Source organism: Schistocerca serialis, chromosome 7, assembly GCF_023864345.2.
Source record: "Schistocerca serialis cubense isolate TAMUIC-IGC-003099 chromosome 7, iqSchSeri2.2, whole genome shotgun sequence".
NCBI classification, from domain to species: domain Eukaryota; kingdom Metazoa; phylum Arthropoda; class Insecta; order Orthoptera; family Acrididae; genus Schistocerca; species Schistocerca serialis.
In genome coordinates, this window is record NC_064644.1 from 289726130 (window position 1) to 289749693 (window position 23564).

At 40.7% G+C, this 23564-nt stretch overlaps 1 protein-coding gene across 5 annotated transcripts in view; it reads right to left on the bottom strand.

Moving 5' to 3' along the window:
* The window catches only part of LOC126412848 (uncharacterized), a 309701-nt gene that overhangs the window by 58108 nt on the left and 228029 nt on the right, over nt 1–23564 (bottom strand). The window lies entirely within an intron of this gene.

Here is a 23564-nt window from a genome sequence, read left to right on the forward strand (position 1 = left end):
AAGTGTCAGTTTCTTATCACAATATACCTCCTATACTTCTTACAATGGAAAGTCCAGCACGGAATAACAAAAATTTGGAAAGCGTGGCATATGAACGTGGATTCGTCCCATCTGTTATATTTTTTTCTACTCCAATAAACAACAATCGCCACCCCCCTCCCCCACCCTAAATGTCATTTAGCTATTCACATGTAACACTTACACAAAAATCTCAATATCTTAATTAGCCTTACTTTTAGTTGAATTTATTGCCCAGGTTATTATTTTGGTTGTTCTATTTACACTGATGAAATTAGTTGCCATTAGGGCACTCATAATCTGAAAATATAATTAACTGATGACAGTACAGTACTACAGTTCACAATATGCAAAGTCTGCAAAACCTTATAAACTAATCAGTTCATTTGGGAAAAGTGACCCACACCATCAGAAAGTCTGGCAGTTCCATTTTCCTTTTAAAATACTATGACTCATCTGAAATTAATTAACATACAGGCATGTAATAACTAACATCACTGACTATTACTGTTCTCCATGGCAGATTTCACCATAACTATTGTTACACTCCAAGCATCGACTACACACTTTTGTTACTTTATTTTTTCCATATAAAATGACATACAGCATTGACTAACTAACTGACTAATTAATAGTTTCATGTAATTTACCCTCATTTGCATTATGGTGCGCATACATGTAAACAAGGGGATCCAGATCATGGAAAAATAATAAAATCTATATATATTCATAAATTTCTACCAGCAATTTTTTCTCTTTCATATTAGTTCTTGTAGTTCATCCAAAACAATAAACTACAGCCTAGCCGATTTACAAAGCATAATCTAGTTTACAAAACAACAGTTTATTCTACAGCCATCTTTTAGTAGTCAGACTTCACCCAAAATTGGCACTTCATAGTTTGAAAGCTCATGAGTAAGACATGTCACGTCTGCTCCCAGAGCTCAGTGTTGACAAATGTCACTGCTATGTACATTCTTGATGTGAAAATATGTGCACTGACACCTGCAAAATTAAATAATATTAATGTGTAATAGCTCTGCAGGGGACATCACCTTGTACAAGCACTGTCCATTACAGCAGAGAGACTAGCATCTTTGGAAGAAGCTATGCTGGCAGTAGCACAGCTACTGGCAGGATCTCTTACGCCTGACAGGCCTCAATGGACGAACAGATGAAGAATGTCCAACTATCTCTTGCCTATTCACTGCCACAGTCCTTCCCCAATTACCAATATACCCAACCCTACGTGTTGTGTGATCGGTGCCGAGGGTGTGTGGCACATGGTAAGATGTGTCATTAATAGAGCCACAGGGGTACCAAGCGAGCTCCCTGAGTAATCAGCCTTGCACCACATGGGGTTCCTTGGTGTCGACCGAACAGATCCCCAATGTGCATGGGACCACAAAGGAAAACACAGAAAATAAAACAAAAACTGGTGGATTTCTTGAAACTTCAAATACACAAGCATCTTGGATAGAACAACTGGAAACTGTTTCCGCAACTGGTTATATGGTCAGTCCAAGGAGGGGAAACTGTTACTCAGAAGTTGCATAAGGTCACAATCAAATCCTTGCCTGGGTCTCAGAGGAGGAAACTCCTCAAACAACAAAAGAAAAAAGAAGATGAATGGAAGGATCTAAAAGGTCCTGAAACTAAGACTTCTGGAAAAAAGAATGTCTCAGAATGAAGGGGGTAATCAGACCCCTTCTATCTGAAAGACAGGGAACAAGAGACCAAAGGAGGAATCTAACACACAAAATTCTCAGGATAAATGGGTCCAGAAAAAGCCATGGCAAGATGACAGTTATCGAGCAGGGACATCCACTGGTCAACATCACTTCACAGCAAATGGAGCTTATTCAGATGGCTCTCTTTGAAATGACTGGGGAGGGCACACATCCAGATCCAAATTCAGGAGGGTCTATCTCGCCACATGTGCTCTTATCTTTGTCTATGAAGGGATGGAACCATGGAGTGACTTATAGAGACAGTAGCCAAGACACCCTCTTTGAGAGGAGGTGAAGCTGCTGGACAAGACAGCAGCTGAGCTCTTAAAGACCGCAAAGGTATCAATTTGGATATCAAAACTTGTAAGGATACTTCTCCAAAGGCTCTGTTTGAGAAACTAAAGATGCAGAACCAGAAGTTCTCAACATGAGGATTGGAGGTAATCATCTGAAAGATTGTACCAGATGGCCAAAATCTTGAGATGCAACCCGGTGAAAAATCCCATGGCAATAAGAGAACAGGACCTGAAATTGTACTTAAGGTTCTCACAGGTTGTCATCATGATAACCAAGGACATCAGAAATCACCAAGGATGCAATTTGGAGACTACAATTGTTGCAAATGAACCTGCAACACAGTAAAGGAGCAACTGCTGCCCTGAGTCCTTTTCTGGGAAGACAGGAGGTGGATGTTGCTGTTATCCAGGAACCCTATCTATATAAACGGGGCATTTCAGGCCTTGGGAAAACTGGAGGTAAGTTGATTTATGCTATAAATTTAAAGAATAACAGAATAAACATTTATGTAAAGAATGGAATTTCAGTCATGCTGATGGCAAACTTCTGTTCCAGGGACTTAGTGACCTTCAGGATGAAACAATGTGAGGAAGGAAGCACATAGGAAATTGTATTGATCTGTAGAATGAAGAACAACTGCCAAGATAAGTAACATAGAAGTAGATATCCACGGTGTAGCAAAGCAGCTTAAATCACTTAATAAAGGCAAGGCCTCTGGTTCAGATTGTATACCAGTCGGGTTCCTTTCACAGTATGCTGATGCAATAGCTCCATATTTATCAATTATATACAGCCACTCACTCATAGAAAGTTCTGTACCTAACAAATGGAAAATTGCTCAAGTCACACCAATATCCAAAAAGGGATATAGGAATAACCTGTTGAATTACAGGCCCATGTCACTAATGTCGATTTGCAGTAAGGTTTTGGAACATATACTATGTTCAAACATTATGAAATACCTTGAAGAAAATGATTTATTGACACACAGTCGGCACAGGTTCAGAAAACATTGTTCTTGTGAATCACAGCTAGCTCTTTATACTCATGAAGTAATGCGTGCTATTGACAGGGGATGTCAAATTGATTCCATACTTTTAGATTTCCAGAAGGCTTTTGACACTGTTCCTCACAAGCATCTTCTAACCACACCTATGGAATATCGCCCCAGTTGTGTGACTGGATTCGTGATTCCTTGTCAGAAAGAAGTAATATCCGATGTTCCCCAAAGAAGCCCTTTATTGTTCCTGATCTATATTAACAACATAGGAGACAATCTGAGTAGCCCTATTAAATGGTTTGCAGACGATGCTGTAATTTACCATCTTGTAAAGCCATCGGATGACCAAAACGAATTGGAAAATGATTTAGATAAGATATTTGTGTGGTGCGAAAGTGGCAGTTGACCCTGAATAAAGAAAAGCGTGAAGTCATTCACTTGAGTACTAAAAGAAATACACTAAATTTCGATTACGCAATAAGTCATGCAAATCTGAAGGCTGTAACTTCAACTAAATACTTAGGGATTACAATTACAAGGAGAAAGAGGAGGAGAAGATCAGGATGGCCAGAAGTGGGATTGAACCAGTGTGCCACCTTGCTCGGTACACAATTACAAATAACCTAAATTGGAACGATCATATAGATAATGTTGTGGGTGGAGCAAACCAAAGACTGTGATTCATTGGCAGAACACTTAGAAGGTGCAAAAGATCTACAAAAGAGACTGCTTACCGTATTTACTCGAATTTAAGCTGCACTCGAATCTAAGCCGCACCTGAAAAATGACACTCGAAATCGAGGAAAAAAATTTTCCCGGATCTAAGCCGCACCTGAAATCTGAGACTCGAAATTCAATGGGAGAGAAAAGTTTTAGGCCGCACCTCTAAATCGAAACAAAGTTGGTCCATTGTAGTATGAGACACAATTTAGGTCGAATGAATGACGATACAGCTATAGTAGTTTGGTTCGAGTTGTAAGCTTAGCAGTTAAGCTTTACCAGGTAGCCGTTGCTATGCGTCAGGCGCTCCGTCCGTATTTATACGGGTACCCTTCCTTCTGCACATGCTTCATCTGGTTTGAATTGACTGCTTATTTTTCTTTGATCTGATAAGTGCCGTTCTCTTTGTTATAGGTGTTTACGTCACTCACAGCTGAAAATTCATTACTGTACTGTGTTATGCATTGTTTGTCGCATTCTGATAATGAGTGTTTACGACCTGTAGCCGCTCGCGGCATGGCTTGCTTTGGTGCGCGCTACCGCCAAATAATAGACTGCATATGATAGAAGATGTTCTGAACGAGAGTTTAGCAAAAATTTTTCTCCGTTTGAAAATCTTTGCAGACGCCTCTTTAGTACATTACATTCTGCACAGAAATTAGAGTCATCTTAAATTTAAAAATCTAATCAATTGCCGTGCTTCATTTCTGACTGTATTACTATTCGGCATAAGAATAATATGAATATAAACATGACAAGATATGTATATTCTTCCGCGTTTGCTGTTGTCTCACTCTAGTTTTGTAGTTTATTAGGAAGACAGGATTTAAATGAGATAGCAGCAAACACGAAAGAATACATGGCATATTCGTATTATTATAATTATCGTGAAGAGAATACTGCATGTGATTCACAATTCATAAAAGTTCCTATTAGCAACCATCTCTTCTCACAGGTAGGAAAAAATTCGGAACACAGAGTTGGCCATATTGATAAACATCCCAAACAGTCTTGCCAGTCAGATTTTCATAGTGCATTGAAATGCTGCTACATTTGAAGATGAACAATACGGAATTTGTATTTACTTCGTTGGATAATGTATGAAAATGCAGTGTTCGAAACTCATGGCGGAGAAAAAAAGCTCGTCTTCCACCTTTTTTAAAAATTTATTTACTGACGCAGAGGTTTTGGTGCCAGTATTTATCTTTGTGCCTGCAAAACGCTACATATATTCGACGACAGAAGTTAGTTGTGGCGGCACCTACCAACATTTTTCAGAACTTCCGCTTTGCACTCGATTCTAAGCCGCTGGCGGTTTTTTGGATTACAAAAACCGGAAAAAAAGTGCGGCTTAGATTCGAGTAAATACGGTACACCACTCTTGTCTGCCCTATTCTGGAGTATTGCTGTGCTTATCCGCTTCAGGTGGGACTGACCGATGACATCGAAAAAGTTCCAAGAACGGCGGCTTGTTTTGAATTATTGCGAAATAGGTGAGGCAGAGCCACAGACATAATATGTGAATTGGAGTGGCAACCGTTAAAAAAAAAGTTTTTTTTTAATTGTGAAGAGATCTTCTCATGAAATTTTGATCACCAGTTTTCTCCTCCGATTGCAAAAACATAGGGAGAAATGATCGTCATGATAAAATAAGAGATATCAGGGCTTGCACAGAAAAATTTAAGTACTCATGCATCCCGCACGCCGTTCGAGTGTGGAAAGCTAGAGAGACAGCTTGAACCCTCTGCCAGGCACTTTATTGACAATAACAGAGTAATCACGTAGATGCAGATGTCTCAGATTACCTTTCTTATGAGGACAGTACTACTCCCTCCCAGGAAACGAGGAGACTGGTAAATAACTGCTCACAGCATAATGAATAACTGCTGGTTGGTTGTGATGCCAATGGTCACAACTTGGTGTGGAGAAGCAGCATCCCGACATTAGAAGTGAGCACCTTACTCAAATTTCTACTACATAATAATCTGGAAATTTTGAATAGTTATAGGGAACCTACCTTCAGGGATAAAAGAAGAGAAGTAATTGACGTAACTTCTTGGTCCACTATAATAGGCAATTATGTCATAATGGCATATGGCGATGGAGCCATCCTTAACTGACCACATGTATATTAAGTTTGAAGTTGAAATCGGTGTTAAACAGACCTTGGCATATAGGAATCATGGAAAAACAGACTGAGAAGCATATAAGAAACACCTAAACTCACACTTATCTGAAGTCAGAACTTTGGTAAGGAATTCTGCAGATTTTGAGGAAATCACAGGCATAGTGACATCTGCCATTACCATTACGACCTCATATTTAGAATACTGCCCAATCACCAAGAAGTGCACAAACAGAAATTTACCATGGTGCAACAACTAACCTGGAAGCGTAAAAGAAGCAGGTAACAAGAATGTTCAATCTTGCAAGGAAGAAAGGACAATGTGCAAAATATCCAGAAGCCCTGGTCAGATACGACCTTGCAAGCAAGCGAAGCTATCTCCCTGGAAGATATTCTGTGAGGAAGTGGAAAGCACAGCTACTTGTGCTAGACTTCGAAAAATCTTCACTAGAATACCAAATAATCCAGGAAATACTTTCAGGAAGGAGGATGGTTCGTATATAAGATCAGCAAGTGAGACACTATATGTGCTCAGCAACAAGCACTTCTCTCAATGCACTGACACACTTCCCTCAGTGCACTCTTGCAGAAAACAAATACCACATGTCAGTCCCTCAGAGACACTAGTTTACAAGTAATCAGAGGGGTATAGTTGGAAACTGCTAGAAAATGTACTAATTTCAAAAAAAAAAAAAATCGAGTGGGAGGCGTTAACGTTTCAACCACTTAAGTCATTAGGCCCAGTTGGTATCTTTCCAGCTCTACTGACACAAGTAGGAGAGGATTTAATTAGATTCCTATGTAGACTGTTCACTGTCTGCCTGACAGCAGAAATCAGTGCTAGTGTTTGGAGGACAGAGAGGTTTGTTTTCATTCTGAAGCCAGCGAGAACTGATCATACGAAGGCCAAGGGATATGAGACCAATCAGTCTGTCCTTCCTTCCAAATACATTAGAAAAACTGGTTAATGTGCATGTTAAGGACAAGAGGTTAACTGAGGTTCCTCTACATGTAAATCAACATGCATATCAAGCAGGAAATCATATGAAACAGCATTTCACCAAATTGTTGGGAAGGTGGAAAAAGCCCAACACTTTCAGGATATAGCTCTCTGCATTTTCCTGAACATCGAGGGGGCTTTTAGCAATACAATCTCCAAATCCATGATTAGAACAGTAGAAGAGCTTGGCACTGAGAACCACCATATGCAACTAGATTAATATCATTCTAAGTAGATGAAAGGTAGAAGCCAACATGATGAATGAGAAAATGAGAATGAATGTCAGCAGGCAGTGTCCACAAGGAGGGGTCTTGTCTATACGACTGTGTAACCTAGAGGTCAACGAATGAGTTAAAGACTAGAGGCTACTTTTGCAAAGGATACATTGATGATTTAGTCAAAGTAATACCCAACAAATTTGCTAGTTACTAGTTGAACAATGGCACAATGAGTACTAGACATTGTAGAATATTGGTGCAGAAAACATGACTTGGGTCTGTCCCAAGAAAATTGTTGTAGTTATCATTTATGAGGAAGCAAATCTCAAGCTCCTCAGTAAAACTTAACCATTAGAGGGGGTAGTGAAGTTTCTAGGGATAACCCTGGATGCGGTCCTATCATGGACCCCTCATAGACAGAATATACATTCCAAGGCAAAAACTACTCTTATGTGAACTAGAAGGGTCTTTGGTAAAAACTGGGTTTCAAATGCCATAAGTATGAACTGGATATACACCACTGTAGTAAGACCTATGGTAATTTATGGAGCTACAGTAAGGTGGGATAATGTAGAATAGATGGTGGCTATTAAGGAGCTTGGCAAGGTGCAGAGATTAGCCTGCTTAAATAAAATCTTCTCTCTTTTCAAGCCACATCATTTACAATAAAATACTTGAGCTTTCGATGGCTATCTCCACCTTTGTTGTCAGGAGTGCCGCTTTCACAGATATAAGTGCAACATCTGGCACCAATCAGAAAGAGCTGAAACCATGCAAGCACAGAAGGCAAGTTGCACAGCTCACAGCAGTTCAAGTCCACTGCAGGACCAGTGATGCCACGTGCCACAAAGAGCTTGCACCACGTTTGAAACTGCCACTCCCACTTCCCTATGTGTGCCAAGCAATCATCTTTGCTTTCTTTCAATGTCCACCACCAAACCCCATGCCCAACTGTGTACCCTTGGTCCCTGTTAAAATTGCTGCTGTATATTCTAATCTTGAACACCTCCTTTATAACAGATTCCCAATAAGTGGGTGCACGAGTCACCATTCTCTTCTGTTCAAATTGTATTGTGTGTCCATTTTCCAGGCAATGCTCAGCTATGTCTGACTTGTCCAAGCTCACCTTGTTTAATATGTCACTTATGATCAGTACACAGGGTGTATACGTGGACAAGTAAAAAAAATTCCCAGATTTCCTGGTTAAAAATACATTTTCTCCCGGGTGACAGTATATTTTCCCTTATCAGTCCTTTGAATGGTTATGGTTTTATACACGGGCGTACAATTTCAGGGAGTACAATTTCCCGGTACTTTAGAAAATGAAACTCAGGGAAAAAGACACGTTTTGGATATATCTTTGATGTGTAGCAACCTGTACGTTGCGTATTTTCGTATTACGAAAGTATACATCGGAATTCCACCAAACACCCCATGTTACTTTCTGAATCATTGAAATCGAGATTTTGATGCACTTTTGTAAGCCGTTCGTAGCTCATGTCACGTGATCTCGCCAGCCGATGATGGCGGATATTGAGAGCATAGGACACGTGATGTAGTCAGCCAACAGCAACATCACTGCTAAGTAGCACGAACACACAAACAGGGAAAGTTAATAGTTTAATTTAATATGCATAGTGTTCCTATGAGAAAAGCAAAGCTTTCACATACAATAGTGGTCTCAAGCTGCAAGAGAAGCTAAGCTTTCGCATATACTGTTGACCTTTTTTGCGCGTGTTACACTTTAAGATATATCACACAAATGTGCCAGTAAAATTTTTAATAATGACATAAATGTCTGATCTTCAGGGTTCGAAATTCTTCTAAATGGCTCGTCATCAAAGAGTTGATTTTTAAATGAGGGTCAAACGCTCTGTGATTTAAGAATTTCGTGGTACATTCTCATACATAGTTCAACTTACGTAAAAGGATATTTACTTTGAAAGTAACGCTTTTCAAACCACTATTCGCAATATTTTCCCGCAACTTCTTAGAAATAGGTTCGTTTCAGTAGTTGCCAGAGAGCGCAGATAACAGGCGACACCGCGCTTGGTCAGCTATCATGACTTAGGAATCCGGTATGTACGTACGTGTAAAACATTGAAAGATCATACATTATGTCATAAAAGAAACAAGACATCAGAGGATACTGCAAGAGCATCGGAATTTCGTGAACCATATTAAAATGTGCACATTTAAAGTGCATACTTAAAGAGCATATTCGAGTGTCCAGATTCCCAATGAGGTAGACCTCGACCTGATATTAAGCTTTTCAGTGTGGTTTTCACGATGTAAATTTTCTTGGAGCACCAGTACGGTATTATATCATGTTTGGTTCTTCATTGTGGCATAATGCCATACGTGCTAGAAAATGAAAACATGCACTTGAAACGCAGCGAACAGTTGAAACTAGCCAGTACTGTGGACTTAAACATTTCGTTTCAAATACATTGACTGTCTCTGCGGAAAAGGTTAACAAAAGTCAAATTTCTTTAGCAAACAGACAAAAATAACTTCATTGTTCCGCAAGGCGATTAATGCTTGACTGTCAGAAAGGTGGAAATAAAATAAAATCTGAAACTAATGACATATTCCAGCCTTCCGTAATTATGTGAATGTGTTTTAATTCACCTGATAGCTCCCGGCCACAGATACCAGTTTTGTTTTCATTTAACGTGAAAGTAAAAGAAGGGGAAACAGCAAAATCACTAAATGTAAACACGGGTCACATGGAGACTACCCACTATAACTCAGACTGCTCTGTGCATCAGCCCCGGATCTACGACATTTGCGAACCGGGTCAATACTAAAAAAATCGAATTTTCAAAACATGTTCATCTTTTAGCGCACATCTTTCTGAAAAGTCAAACATAAACAGGAAACGTAAGACATATTATTTGGTCGTAAGTATGCCAAAGTGCAGTGCCACGCCTCTTCATAAAGCATTTTTCTACCACACGTCCAAACTATATTCAGGAGAGTGGAAATTGAAATGTCCTGTGGTGCCTCTCCTGCTCCTCTTTAAAAAAAATCTCGCAATTAATAACGGATGGGATTATTTGTAATCAAGAGAACAAGAACTCTTCAGAAAATCTGAACTCTTTATGGCCTATTAGTTAATAACTTACTGTTGTGTGTGACATAAAATTAAATATAGGATATATAAAACCAATACTGTCAAGAGATAAGCAAGAAATTACACATTTCTTCAAACCTTAGCTCTTAGCATTTTTTTCTCTCTAATCTTGCTACAGCTTTATATGGCGTGCTTTCCTTTCTGCGAAAGAATCTATTATTTCATCAAAGTTCGTGAAACGATTTGCTACATGAAAAATCGAAATGTCGTTATCTAATACTGAAAAAGCTGTTAATACAAATAATACCAAAGACTGGTGTGGTTTCTCGATCTGATTATGTCTATTTTGTCACTGTCTGCTAGATAAAACAAAATAGGCCTTTCTAATATTGCAGCAATTTTGTAACACACCAAATAAACGAGACTTTTTTGGCACAAATGGCCATTTTTATAACACGACAGAATATAATCCACGAAGTACCAATATCAAATGCCTATTAGGCCTACTACAAGCAAAGAGCTTTATGTTAGGAAATAGTTTCAAAAAAATGGTTCAAATGGCTCTGAGCACTATGGGACTTAACATCTGAGGTCATCAGTCCCCTAGAACATAGAACTACTTAAACCTAACTAACCTAAGGACATCATACACATCCATACCCGAGGCAGGATTTGAACCTGCGACCATAGCGGTTGCGCGGTTCCAGACTGAAGCGCTTAGAACCGCTCGGCCACACCGGCCGGTGAAATAGTTTCACATTTCATTCATAGGCACCAGCTTCTCAAGCATGAGATCGAAAAGTAGTACTACGAAATTTTTATATAAATTTGGAATCGTCTTATTCTTCCATAATTTGTGTGATGTCCCCGTTTCTTCTCCTTCCTCGTTTTAACAAACAATCTTGTCATCACAAATTCTGTAGCTATTGCTGCCACTGTCAAAATTTGTTCGCCGATTAACTTCACTAGCCCTGCCAGAATCACAGGTTTAGTTATCCCGCGATTATTTTCCGGTTATGCGTATTACGTGCTCGAACAACACGTTTTCCGCGTTACTTCCAGAATATAATTTACGCGGCTGCTAGCCGGGGCTGTACTACCGGTCCTTACTAGTGTAGCAGCGATCTGGCGAAAAAATTTCTGTCAAAATTTCGTTTTCTTGGATACACCGAGAAGACATCACGTACACTATGCATGCATTCAAAAGTCAACTTATGATTCATTCAGAAATCAACTTAAAATGTGTTCAAAAACCAACAGGGAAGCGTTTCAAAATCATATGAATAATCGCTAGACAAATGTGCGCTGGATGCTAGGCGCTTTGTGAAACAAGTTGTTTTCCTCAAGGATATGAATTTGGCGCCCCCTTTTCCCGGTAGCATCTAGCTGCTTGCTGTGACTGCTTGCACAGCCAACAGCCACATTCCTGTAGCCAGCAGCGGGAGAATCTGCTACCCAAACGTAACTCAACTGCGCATGCACCTGAGCCCGCATGTAACTGCTAAAACAAATCGAATGTAAACAGTTGCGACTTCACACTCATTGGAGGCAATTTGTTGTTATGAAGCACTCCATAGTCTCCCTAAAGCCTTTGACACATTTTCAGTTGGCAGAAGCTGGCATGATCACTGTGTGTCGTCGTATATGGCGCATTTCGTTTGCAATTTAAGTTATTTTCGTTTTTTTCTCTCGTTTATGTTTTATTGTTGAAGTATTATTCTGCAGTAGCGGGATACAGTAATATCCTTTGTTAGAGTATCGGTTCTTGTCAGTCAAAATTACAAAAATTTAACTGAAAACTAAAACAATGGAAAATTCCCGGAATTCTAAAAATGTCCCGGGTTTTTCCCAGTTTTCTCCCGGATGAAAAAAAATTCCCGGGTTTTTCCCAGATCTCCCGGATGTCCCGGGTCGTATACACCCTGGTACAACATTCTGTAACTGTGCGAATTGTTTGACCTCTATAGATGTGGTTGCACTTGCACATACACATCAGGCATATGAAGAGCTATGTGATCTTTAATAGGGCACAGCATATCTATTATCTTTGGGCGTGGGCAGGTGGCAAAACACTGGCTTCAATCCAAGCCTCTGGAGCACACATCCTAACTTGCTTCTCGTTGGTCCATAGTATGGCAGGAAAGTAGCCGCACTGGCCTCTTCTGCTGATTCACCAGGCATCCTTTGTTGGTGGCTTCTGAAAGCATTTGCAGTGTCTCCACTGTTCTATCCATTCTCTCTGAACACATATCTTAATGCTGCAATTCAGACTGTAGGTGGTAATCTGCAGGCAAAATCTTTGCTTTGTGTACTAACATGCTCAGGACTCCTTTTTGGGTAGAAGGTGATTAAATCTACTAACATTCACGTATTGGTCAGAGTGCATTTGTTTCCTATACAGTGCCTTCTGCACAGCTAAGACATCCCAGAATGGTAACTTTTTCATCTTGAGGCCTTATCAGAAAGGTATCATCAAGGTACTGCAGGAAGCAAGATGGACGCAATGCCACAGAGTTCAGAGCCTGCTTCTCAAAGTGATCACTGAAGAATTCATGACTGCCGGAGAAGGTGGTGACCCCATCGCAGTGCCATTCGCCATCTCATAATATTCATAGAGCTACAAGAAGTATGTTGTCATTAGAACATCATGGAACAACTTGACGATTCCTACAGTATGTTGATGACTCCTTCCTGATATGGCCTCAGTGAAAATGCACTGCAGCAGTTTATCGATCACATGAGAAGTGTCCACTCCAACATTAAATTCACTATCAAGATTGAGAAGGATGACATGCTACCATTCTTGGACATTTCAGCTGTGCTGAAAACGGGGGGCCATTCGGTGTATAGGATGAATTCACACTAATTGATATTCGAACGCTGCTAGTTTTCACCACCTTGCATATGATCAAGATGTCCTGAACAAGTTAGTACACAAAGCCAAGATTTTTTTCTGGTAACGACCACCTACAGTCTCAATTTCTGCATTTAAGGGGCAGGTTTAGAGAGAATGTTTAGCAAGGGAGACACTGCAAATGCTTTCAGATACCACCAACAAAGGACAACTGGTGAATCAGCAAAAGAGGCCAGCCAGCTGCTTTCCTGCCATACTGTAGAGCAATATGCAGCTGACTACACAGCTCTTTGTTTGCCCGGTGAGTACTGTGTCCCCTGTGAGTGAATCAATATCTATACAGGTCAAACAATTCGCACAGCTGTGGACTGCTGTACTGAGTACAAGCGACATATTAAATAAAGGGAACTTAACGAGTTTGTATAGCTGGGCATTGCCTGGAAAATGGACACAAAATACAATTTGAGTAGACAAGGGTCTCTGCTTATGAGTCAACTTATTGTGATTTCATTATAAAGGAGGCGGCTGAGGTTTGAGTAAGTAGCAACAATTTTAACAGAGATCAGTGGTACACACTTAATAGGGCATGAAGGCATGCATTGGATATCAAAAGAAAGCAAAGACTGTTGCTTGGCACTTGTAGAGGGGAGGGAGCAGCGGCCCCTCGCACCACTTGATTCACTTGTCCCGCAGTGGACTGGAGCTGCTGCGAGCTGCGTATCTCACTTTCCCCCATCATGTCACTTCTGTCCTCTCTGGTTGGTGCCAGATACTGCACTCATGCCTATATATGCAGAAAACCCTGCCAAATCCGCCTGTCAGTGGGTTACACTTCTGACAATGATGGTGGAGACATCTATCGACAGGTCAAGTATTTTATTTGAATTTACATGGCTTGAAACAAACTGAGAAGATTTTATTCACGCATGCTGCTGCAAAGACATCAAGGACACATTGCCCTACTTAGCCATAACAGGCAGAATTAGCAGCACACCCACTGCTGGAATTGAAACCATGTTGGACATGCCTCCATTACACCTTTGGGATACAGTGGAGGCAGTAGCAGGGGCATACAGGTTAAAAGCTGGAAATAACTGGATAGCTGTCAATGTCAAGAGGTTAGCAGCAACCCATGTGGCTGCCCTGCCAGTTTGCAGCCAGCTCAAAAACACACCCTTTACTGCACACACGAGTAGTGCCACCAACAAAACAGCTTAAGAGACACCAAACCGAAGCCAGCCTTGTCAGGTAGTGGAGTTCACTCGGTGCATTAGAAGCCTACTGGTTAGCCTCTTATCTCTGTATTACTATCTATGATGAACTTGCTTGTGTCAAGGAACTTTTAGAATAAAATTGGACTTGCTAAACTGATGGTAATTAAATCGGAGTTAAGAACATATTACGTGTGCCCCTAATTATTTTGCTCTGTCTCAGCCCTCACCTATTCCTTGGCATCCATCTCTGGACTGAGCCAATAACTGGTGACAAGAATGTTCCCTCGAGTGTTCAAAACAACCACCTGGTGCCACTAACACCTGTGTATCTATTTTTGCAGAATAGTGATTTTTTACCATGCTTGCCTTACTCTGCTTTTGTATTTCAGAACGTGCCCTGGAACTGACTGTGTTTGTTTGTGCTTATTGAGGCTAACATTCATGCTTTTTGGTTGTGCATAGTATTTCTCGTTTTGCAATTTTTCATATGTGTACTGATCATGGCTAGCCCTCCACAAGAACTGTCAGCGATAGAGATCGTTCAGTTTCAAGTGCAGCAGATGCTGCACCACCTCCACCCCACCTCCAAGAGCACAGCCACAGCCAGCAGTGCCTGTTTTCGTCTCACCATTCCACATATCTGATTCCACTCATGAGGAATGGTTTGAGTACCAAGCACAGCTCAGTGCACACTTCATGGCACATCATATAGAAGGTAGCAACAGGCAACCATATCTCCTTGCAACTATTGGTATGTCAGGGTACTCGTGAAGGCTCACCTGCAAACTTTTCCCCTCCACCCACCCTGTGTTCCTTACGAAGAATTATTTGTTGTGCTAGATAAGTAGTTTGATGAACAGATTAATGTGGCAGCTGCGTGTTACAAATTCTTTTGTTTGCATACGCAGACTCATAAGCAGTAGGCAGCAGACTTACAAAGACATGCATGCCATTGCAGTTTTAAGTGTGAGTGTGGATGTTGTTATAATGATGCCATGATCAGGAACTCCACTGTCCAAATGTGTCAGATCCTCACATATGTGAACAGATTCTTAGTATCCTAATCCTAGCTCGCGAAGATTTGGAAATAGTGGAGTGTCAGGATTCATATGAAAATGCAACAGTGGATTTTGATTCTGCTCCTGTTTGTGCCATACAGAGTAGTGGTAAGCAGATTGTGCCTGTAATTTGTGCACTGCGGCACACAAGGTCTCAGCCAGGGCAGAACATGAACAGAACCAGTATGCTAGGCCACAGATTAGCGTTGTTAAATCCTGCCCCAGTGTTTCTCAGCGCACAAACGGCAAGCAGGTCACATTCAAACTGTTTGTTTGCAGAATGCAAGTCCAACACACAATTTGCACATTCTCATGAACATTAGTACAATTTTTCCAAGCCCAGTAGTGTTTTTGTGTTACACTGTGCAAGTCCATTGCAACAGTGAAGGAGCTTCACACTTCTTCCATTGAGCATCAGGCCAGTAAGTTGTCAGTCACTCCACTGTTTGCCAATACCAAAATACACATGCAGTTCAAGACAGTGGTGTGTCAGTGAGTTCTTTAAACAGAAGCACTTATGAACTGTTAGTCAAACCTAAGCTACATAAGCCAAAGGCAACACTCTTTCTGTTTATGGTGGACATAAGATTCCTATAAGAGGTTTTTGCAGCCTACGTGCCTAGGTTTGTAACATTACAAAGACAGTTTCATTAACTGTTTTGTGCTCGTGTGGAAGTCAATATATTTTTGGCATTGACTTGTCTTATCCGTTTGGTTTGTACATTCAAGACAATGTTCTCTCTATGTACAATTTTGTGTATACGGATGAATTTAGTGACATTTTGCAAGGTGGCCAAGGCAAAGCTACTGATTTTGAGGCTCACATTACCATGAAAGACAATGCACAACCAGTTTTGCTGATTACAGCCGATGCCTTGTGCTAACAGAGACCAGGGGGCACAAGGGCTCTTACCTTGGCAGGACAATGGTGTGACTTCCCCTGTAGCAGCCAGTCAGTGGGCAGTACTGTTTGTGATAAAGAAACCTTCAGGCAGATTATGTTTATATGCAAATTTCAAGGTAACAGTAAATCCACAACTATGATTGACTCTTTTCCTTTGCCACGTCCTGAAGAACTCATGGACACACTAGGTGTAGGTTCTTCTTCTCAAAGACTGATCTTCGTGATGCTTATTTGCAGCTCCCCTTTGAGACATATTGACAACAAGTTTTTATGATCAACACCCACATGTGGTTATTTAAGTTTCTGAGGTTACTGTTCAGCTGTGTGTCTGCACCTGAAATTTTTCAGCATTATTGCCTCAGTCCACAGTAACAGTTCCTTCTTGTTCAAACTATTTGGATGACAGTTGGTTCAGATTGTATTCCTAAAAAAAATCTTTCCAATCTCATGACACTGTTTTGAGTACTCTCTGATGCTGGGTTAAAGTACAGTAAAGACAAGTGCTCCTTCTTCCACACAGATTGAATATTTAGGGCACGTGATCAACAGTCAGATTATTCACTCTTTGCAATCAGCACTCAGCAGCCATAAAGCACTTTCCAATTCCTAGGAATGTCAGTGAACTGCAAGCTGTGTTAGATAAATTGAGTTATTACTTGCAACTACTCACAAGATTGAGAAGGAAGGTCTTGCTATCATATATGGCATGACCAAATTTCACCGATATTTATATAGAAGAAAATTCTACTTGGTGACTGGTCACCAGCTTCTCACCTCGTTGTTCAGCCCTTCAAACCCAGTCCTCCACGCACAGTGCAAAAGTTGGACCGCTGGTCTCTGTTCCTTTTAAATTACGCGAGTCGAATTTGTGTACAGACCAATGACTAAGCATTCGAATGCAGACTCACTCTCTCTCACATACACATTAGCACTCATTCGGCCTTCGACACCTCAGAGGATTCTTGTTTTCACATTGATGTTCAGGGCAATGAAACAGTTGATGCTTTTCCAAGCGATCACTGACGGATTGCTCAGGTGTCAGCTGAGGCCCCCAATCTCAAGATTCTAGTACCTCCACACCAGTTGGCCACATTCAATTAAACAGACACAACACTGGTGAGGAGTTTTTAAAGATGGGAGTTTTCTTACCCTATTGACACCACACCAGGTAGTCAACATCAAGAGGGTGGTAGTAACCCACATGACTGCCCTGCCAATCTGCTGCCAGTTCAAAGTCACACCCTGTGCTGCACATGCAAGTAGTGTCATCACTGAGCCAGCTTAAGGGACACCGCACTGATGCCAGCCTACTCAGAGAGCGGAGTTTACTTGGAACATCAGAAGAATACTGGTTAGCCTCATCTCTGCGAAGGACTTGCTGAACTGAAAACGATTAAGCCAGAGTTGAGAACATGCTTCTTATTATTTTTTTCTCTGTCTCAGCACCCACTTATTAATTGGCATCCACCCCTGGACTGATCTAATAATAGAAAGGTAAATATACAAATGGTTGGGGAAATGTCGGATGTCATTACAATAGCTTCCAAATGCTTCAATAAAACTGGAAGCAACTGGAAGAAGAGAGCAGTGGAAGAATGTACCAGGACACCGTTCAGGAAACAGTCTGGTTACTGACAGGCCAAAAACAGATGAAGGTGCTGGGACCAGAATATAAGGGGTACAGTTTAGACTAAAGAGAGCAGTCTCTTTATGGAAGCTGGACACTGTATTCTAGATGGGGATACCCACTAACAGAGTCTGCATGAAGGAGGATTTGCATAGATGTTACAAGGACTGCAGCAGCTATATTCATCAGACAGCCGAGCAGCTCTGAAATCTCTATCGGCCACTGCAACAAGATCAAAGATAGTTGCACAATGCCATGATCCCATTGGAGACTAGGGGAAAGCAAAAGGATAAACCTGCCATAGGTTCCTAATCACTAAGGAATTAGTGACAATGAACAAGCTGATAAACTGGCCACCAAGAAAGGCACGAAGACTCCATTTACTGGACCCCAACCTGACTTAACCAATACTAATTCAACAGTAAAATCGAAACTACATTGCTAGATCAGGTGGCAGCTTGTATGAACGTTAGTAAGAAGAAATGCCTCCTATTTCTTCTTCTTCTTTTTGCCAGCAATTTCAATTGAACTATGTAGATTGAGAACTATGACACTGGTGATTAATTTATGAATTTTCAATATAATCTGTATCAATGGTATGGGGGATGAGGTAAGACCTGCCATCCAATTTTCCCAATCCCTTCAGTGGTGTGACAACTGGTGTGTGGTCTTGTATTGTCATGTAAAAGATGAACATCCAACATAGCTTCTGTTGGGCAAACTTTCTGAAGATGTGCTTTAGGCTATTTGGGAGTTCTGACGTATTGGGCAGAATTTATTACGCATTCTTGCTCTTCTTTATATATTTAAAAAACACCATAATCTCATCATCTGCATCCCAGAATACTGTAGCCATAACTTTCCCTGCTGATCACACAGTTTTGAACATTTTCTTCATTGGTGAGTTTCTGTAATGCCATTTCATTAACTGCCTCTTTGATTTTGGTTAAAAAAAAAATAATAAACCCACATTTCATCTCCAGTCACAACTTTTTCTCGGTACTCCTCTCCCTCCAAACAGAAGTGCTGCAAGAGTGGGGAGGCAATTTTGTTCCTTCTCTCTTTATTCTGGTTGGTTAACATTCTAAGTACTCAAGTTGCACATTCCTTTGAGTATCCCTGTTGCTGAATAATCATCGTCACACTGCCTTTACTAAGGGAAGTAATGTAACACAAATCATCTGCAGTCACCTGGTGGTCACTGCAAATGTCATCAACTCGCTGACTGTGGCATGGGGTCATGATTCACCAACCAACAGTGTTTCCCTTCAGCTTCATTACAGCAATGAACTCATCATCTTACAGCGGTGATTTCTACTGCTGTATCACCGAACACATTTTTCAGTCTTTCATGAATGTGAATGGGTGTTTCACCTTCTGCATTCAAGAATTCTATCACAGAAAGCTGTCTAACATGAACATCAATGTCACAAGCTACTGCAGTATTTGTATCTGCTGAAGCAGAAAGTAGCTGCTGCAGTGAACTGGAGAAGCAGCTTTATCGAATAGCATGAAATTCAAATTTTTCACTTAACAAACTTTGTTTATGGGAAACCATGTTTCAAGAGAGTTCAGTAATGCTGAACTTGAACAGGAAACAGTTTAAACTCATGGCAGGACTCGCGACTGGTAAGACAACTTTAAGAAATACCTCACTTGATCAGTATAGAGGAAGAAGTAGACTATATGGTGAGGAGGATGGAACTGCAGCACATCTAATCTTCCAATGCAAAGTTCTGGAGAGCGGAAGACACTGAAGATTCGGCTCAGTAGAGCCTGAAGAAACTGGTATCTATAAAGGACTAGTAAAGGGTCTCCTCCAACTTCTTAAGAGTATCACCTGACTTCAGCAGATCACAGAGAGCGAAAACACACAATAAAGTCAGTTTCCACACGGGCAATAGTGGGCTAAGACCACTGTTGTTTTTGTCTCCCTACATTAATCAAATCAAATCAATATTTAAAAACTTTCAAGCGATTTCTGCGTATGAGATTAATGAATATTTTAACTGAATTGTGTGGTAATTAAAAAGATGTATGATGTCATTGTCACTGGAGTGAGATATTGTTGGACATGGTGATTCTCATTATGGACTGAATAACTAAACTACAACAGTGTATTTTTCTCTGACAAGTTACTACAGAATAAAGCTAAATGTGAACTGTGACTTGTTTGTGTGTAAATGTGAACTGTAGCCTAAAATAATTAACTTTGCCTCTGAACTGTTGACAGGTAAATGTTGGTGCTGATCTGGTTCTATCCACCGATAGTGTTTCATCGTAGATTATACGGTCATTGTCTCTAATAACGGAACTTTGCAATGAATAAATTTGTTAATGCAATTAAAATTATGGTGTCATGTACTTGCTCTATAATTTTTAGCCCTCCATTACCAAATTCACTATTCTTTTAAGTTTTGGATGCGTTCAACAAACTTAGCTCTTCTTTTTCCAAAAAGCTTCTATTCTGTTTTGATTTGCACTCTTTAACATCCACGTTTCAGCTCCTTGCAAGGCTACAATCAATATAAATATTTTCATAAAAGATTTCCTAACACTTCAATTTATATTGGTATTCATACCATGCAATGGGAAGTGGAAGATGGAATAGCAAAAAAATTATGAAAAGGGTAGATTGCTTTTCATCATATAGCGGAGACATTAAGTTGCAGACAGGCGCTATAAAACCTGCTGTGCATTTAAGATTTTGGCCAGAAAGCCTTCGTCTGAAGTAGAAGACACACACACACACACAAAAGCACAATGCACATACATACGACTACTGCCCCTAGCCACTTTGCCTAAACTGCGGACTACAACTGTGCCTAATGAGAGCATCAATCTGGTGTGCATGGTGTGGTAAGGAGGAAGCATGGGGCAGGGAGGTTGGGGGATACACGGTCAGGTGAGTGAGGGTGTAGTGTTGCTTGTGGGAACATGGAGGAACATAGTGAGGTCAGAGTAGGGCTACAAGGTGCAGCTGGGAGGTTTTGAGGGGGGAGGGGGGGGGGGGGGGACTAGCGGGTGTGTTGGTGGAATAGAATGCTGTATAGTACTGGAGTGGAAGAAGGAAAGGGGATAGGTATGTGGAGGACAGGGATTGATGAAGGCTGAGGGCAAGAGGGGATTACAGGAATGTAAAATGTACTGTAGGCAGAGTTTCCATCTGTGCAATTCAGAAGCTGTTGTTGGTAGGAAGGATCCAGATCACACAGGCTGTGGTGCCATCGCTGAAATGGAGCACATTGTGTTGGGTAGCATATTCAACAACTGGATGGTCTCCAGCTCTCTCTCGGCTACATATTGTTGGTGTCCATTCATGGGGACAGACAGTTTGTTAGTTGTCATGCTCACATAGAAATCATGACAGTGGTAGCAGCTTAGTTGGTACATCACATAGCTGTTTTCACAGGTAGCCTTGCCTTTGACGGGATAGGCGATGCCTGTGCAGTGCTGGAGTAGGTGATGGTGGGAGGATGTATGTGACAGGTCTTGCACATAGATATCTTTCAGGGATATGAGCCATGAGGCAAGGGGTTGGGGGCAGGGTTGCGAGAGGGATGGAAAGGATATTGTGTAGTTTCAGTGGACAATGGAAACCGCCATGGAAAGGGTGCAAAGAATAATGAGTAGGATATTATTCATTTCAGGGCAGGAAGTCAAAAGCCTGGTGGAAAAGGTGGTTCAGTTGCTCCAGTCTTAGTCTTGGGTGGTAGTGAGTCACAAGAGGAGTGCAGTTGCAGTCCACAGTCCGGCCACAGCGGCAGGAGACAGTGGTAGGTGTGAGAGTTGTGTGAGCTGTGCTTGTGTGTTTGTTGTCTACTTCAGAAGAAGGTCTTTTGGCTGAAAGCTTAAATGTATAGCAGTCATCTCATTGTGTCTGCCTGTGATTCAATGTTTCCTGTATACGGTGAGTAGAAATCTAATCTTCTCATAATATTTACATTATGCCTCTGATTTAAAGTTATGAACTGCCATAATATGATACTATGCTCTTGCATTTCAATAAAATGTACATCTTTCACCTGCATTTCAATAAAACGTATATCTTTCATTTCTTTCCACATCACAGAGCCACCATTATAAGGCATCTATCAATATGACTCATTGTCTAATGCAATGTTATTGTGTCAATTACCAAAGAAGCAAGTCTTTTTTCTTTCCTCCACAATATCAATATTATTTCCCAAATGAATGCCACCCTAACTCACTTATATGTGTATGACACACTCTCCCTTATTTTGCAATAACATAAAATGAGCTGCCTTCCTTTGAATTTTTTCTGTGCCGTCCATTGCTCCTACCTGCTAAGAATTCCATACTGTACGGCAATATTCCAGTAGAGAACCAACAAAGTTTAGTGTAGGCAGCCTTTTAGTAGATTTTTTGCATTATCTAAGTGTTCTGCCAATAAAGCACAGTCACTGCTTTCCTCCCTCCACAACATTTTCTACGGGATGGTTCCAATTTATGCTGTTCACAACTGTAATCCCTCAGTAATTAAATGAATCTGCAACCTTTAAATTTGCACAATTTATCATGTAACCTAAATTTAACAGAACTTTTTTTTAGTACTCATGTGGAGGATTTCACACTTTTTTTGTTTGGAGTCAACTGCCACCTTTTTCACCGTACAGATATCTTATCCATTCTGACCTTCTGATGACCTTACAACACATAAACAAAAGCATAAACAGTAAACAATCCAAGAGGGCTGCTCAGATTGTCTCCTAAGTAACTTAAATAGACTAAGAGCAGCTGCACACCTATAACACTTCTTTCGATCACTTTGGTTCCAGTCGTACGCCTGAAATGACATTCCATAGGAATGAAATTTGATCAGAGGCTGCTTTTGAAGAACAGTGTAAAATGCCTTCTAGAAATCTAGAAACATGGAATCAACTTGAGCTCCATCTTCTTTGGTGGAGGAGATTAGAGAACCATATTTAGTACTCGGCATCAATGGCACTGTCATCAGTATCATTAACACTGCTCACATGTAGTGAAGATACTATTGCTCCTTGCCACTGGTGTAGTATACGTATGATCAGAATCTCTCTGGATTTACTGCTCAATTTCACGACATAGTTTCAATATGAAAATTACAAAAGCATCTTACACTGAAGTCTGCACTAAGTTCTGAGCCATTCTAAGTTCTGAGCCATTGCCAATCTTGAACATCCAATAAATCAATGCCCAAAGATAAGAGTGAAAGGTAGGAATGGGAATAGGACTGAAAAGTTTCCCAAAATGAACTGTTTTGATTGTCCTTTTTTTACCAACTCTGCGACATTTACACTTAACCCTTTGCACTCCATAAGGTGGACACAAGGTGGCTACGCACACTCTTATTTAAATCAATTCCACCTGGGAGCAAGCTGGCCACAGAGAATTGTGCGGTCTCTTTGTGGAAACAATAACACCACGGACCAACAAGTACAGTATACATTAAAACAAAAAATTTGCTTTCATTCAAATACATTTCTAAAACATTACAGTACAAAAATTTTCAATGTACGATATTTTTCAAAACACTCGTCAGGGTGGAATGCTGGGTTTCGTGTGCACGTTTCGCGGTAATACACAGTTTCACACCCGTCACCTTTCCTTTTTTTGTCTGAACACACTGCACAATCCTTACGCTTGTTACCAGGAAGCTTGTTGATACTGTGCAACAGTCCATTCAAGTGTTTCTCGTCATCGGAAGTTAAACGACGACCCGT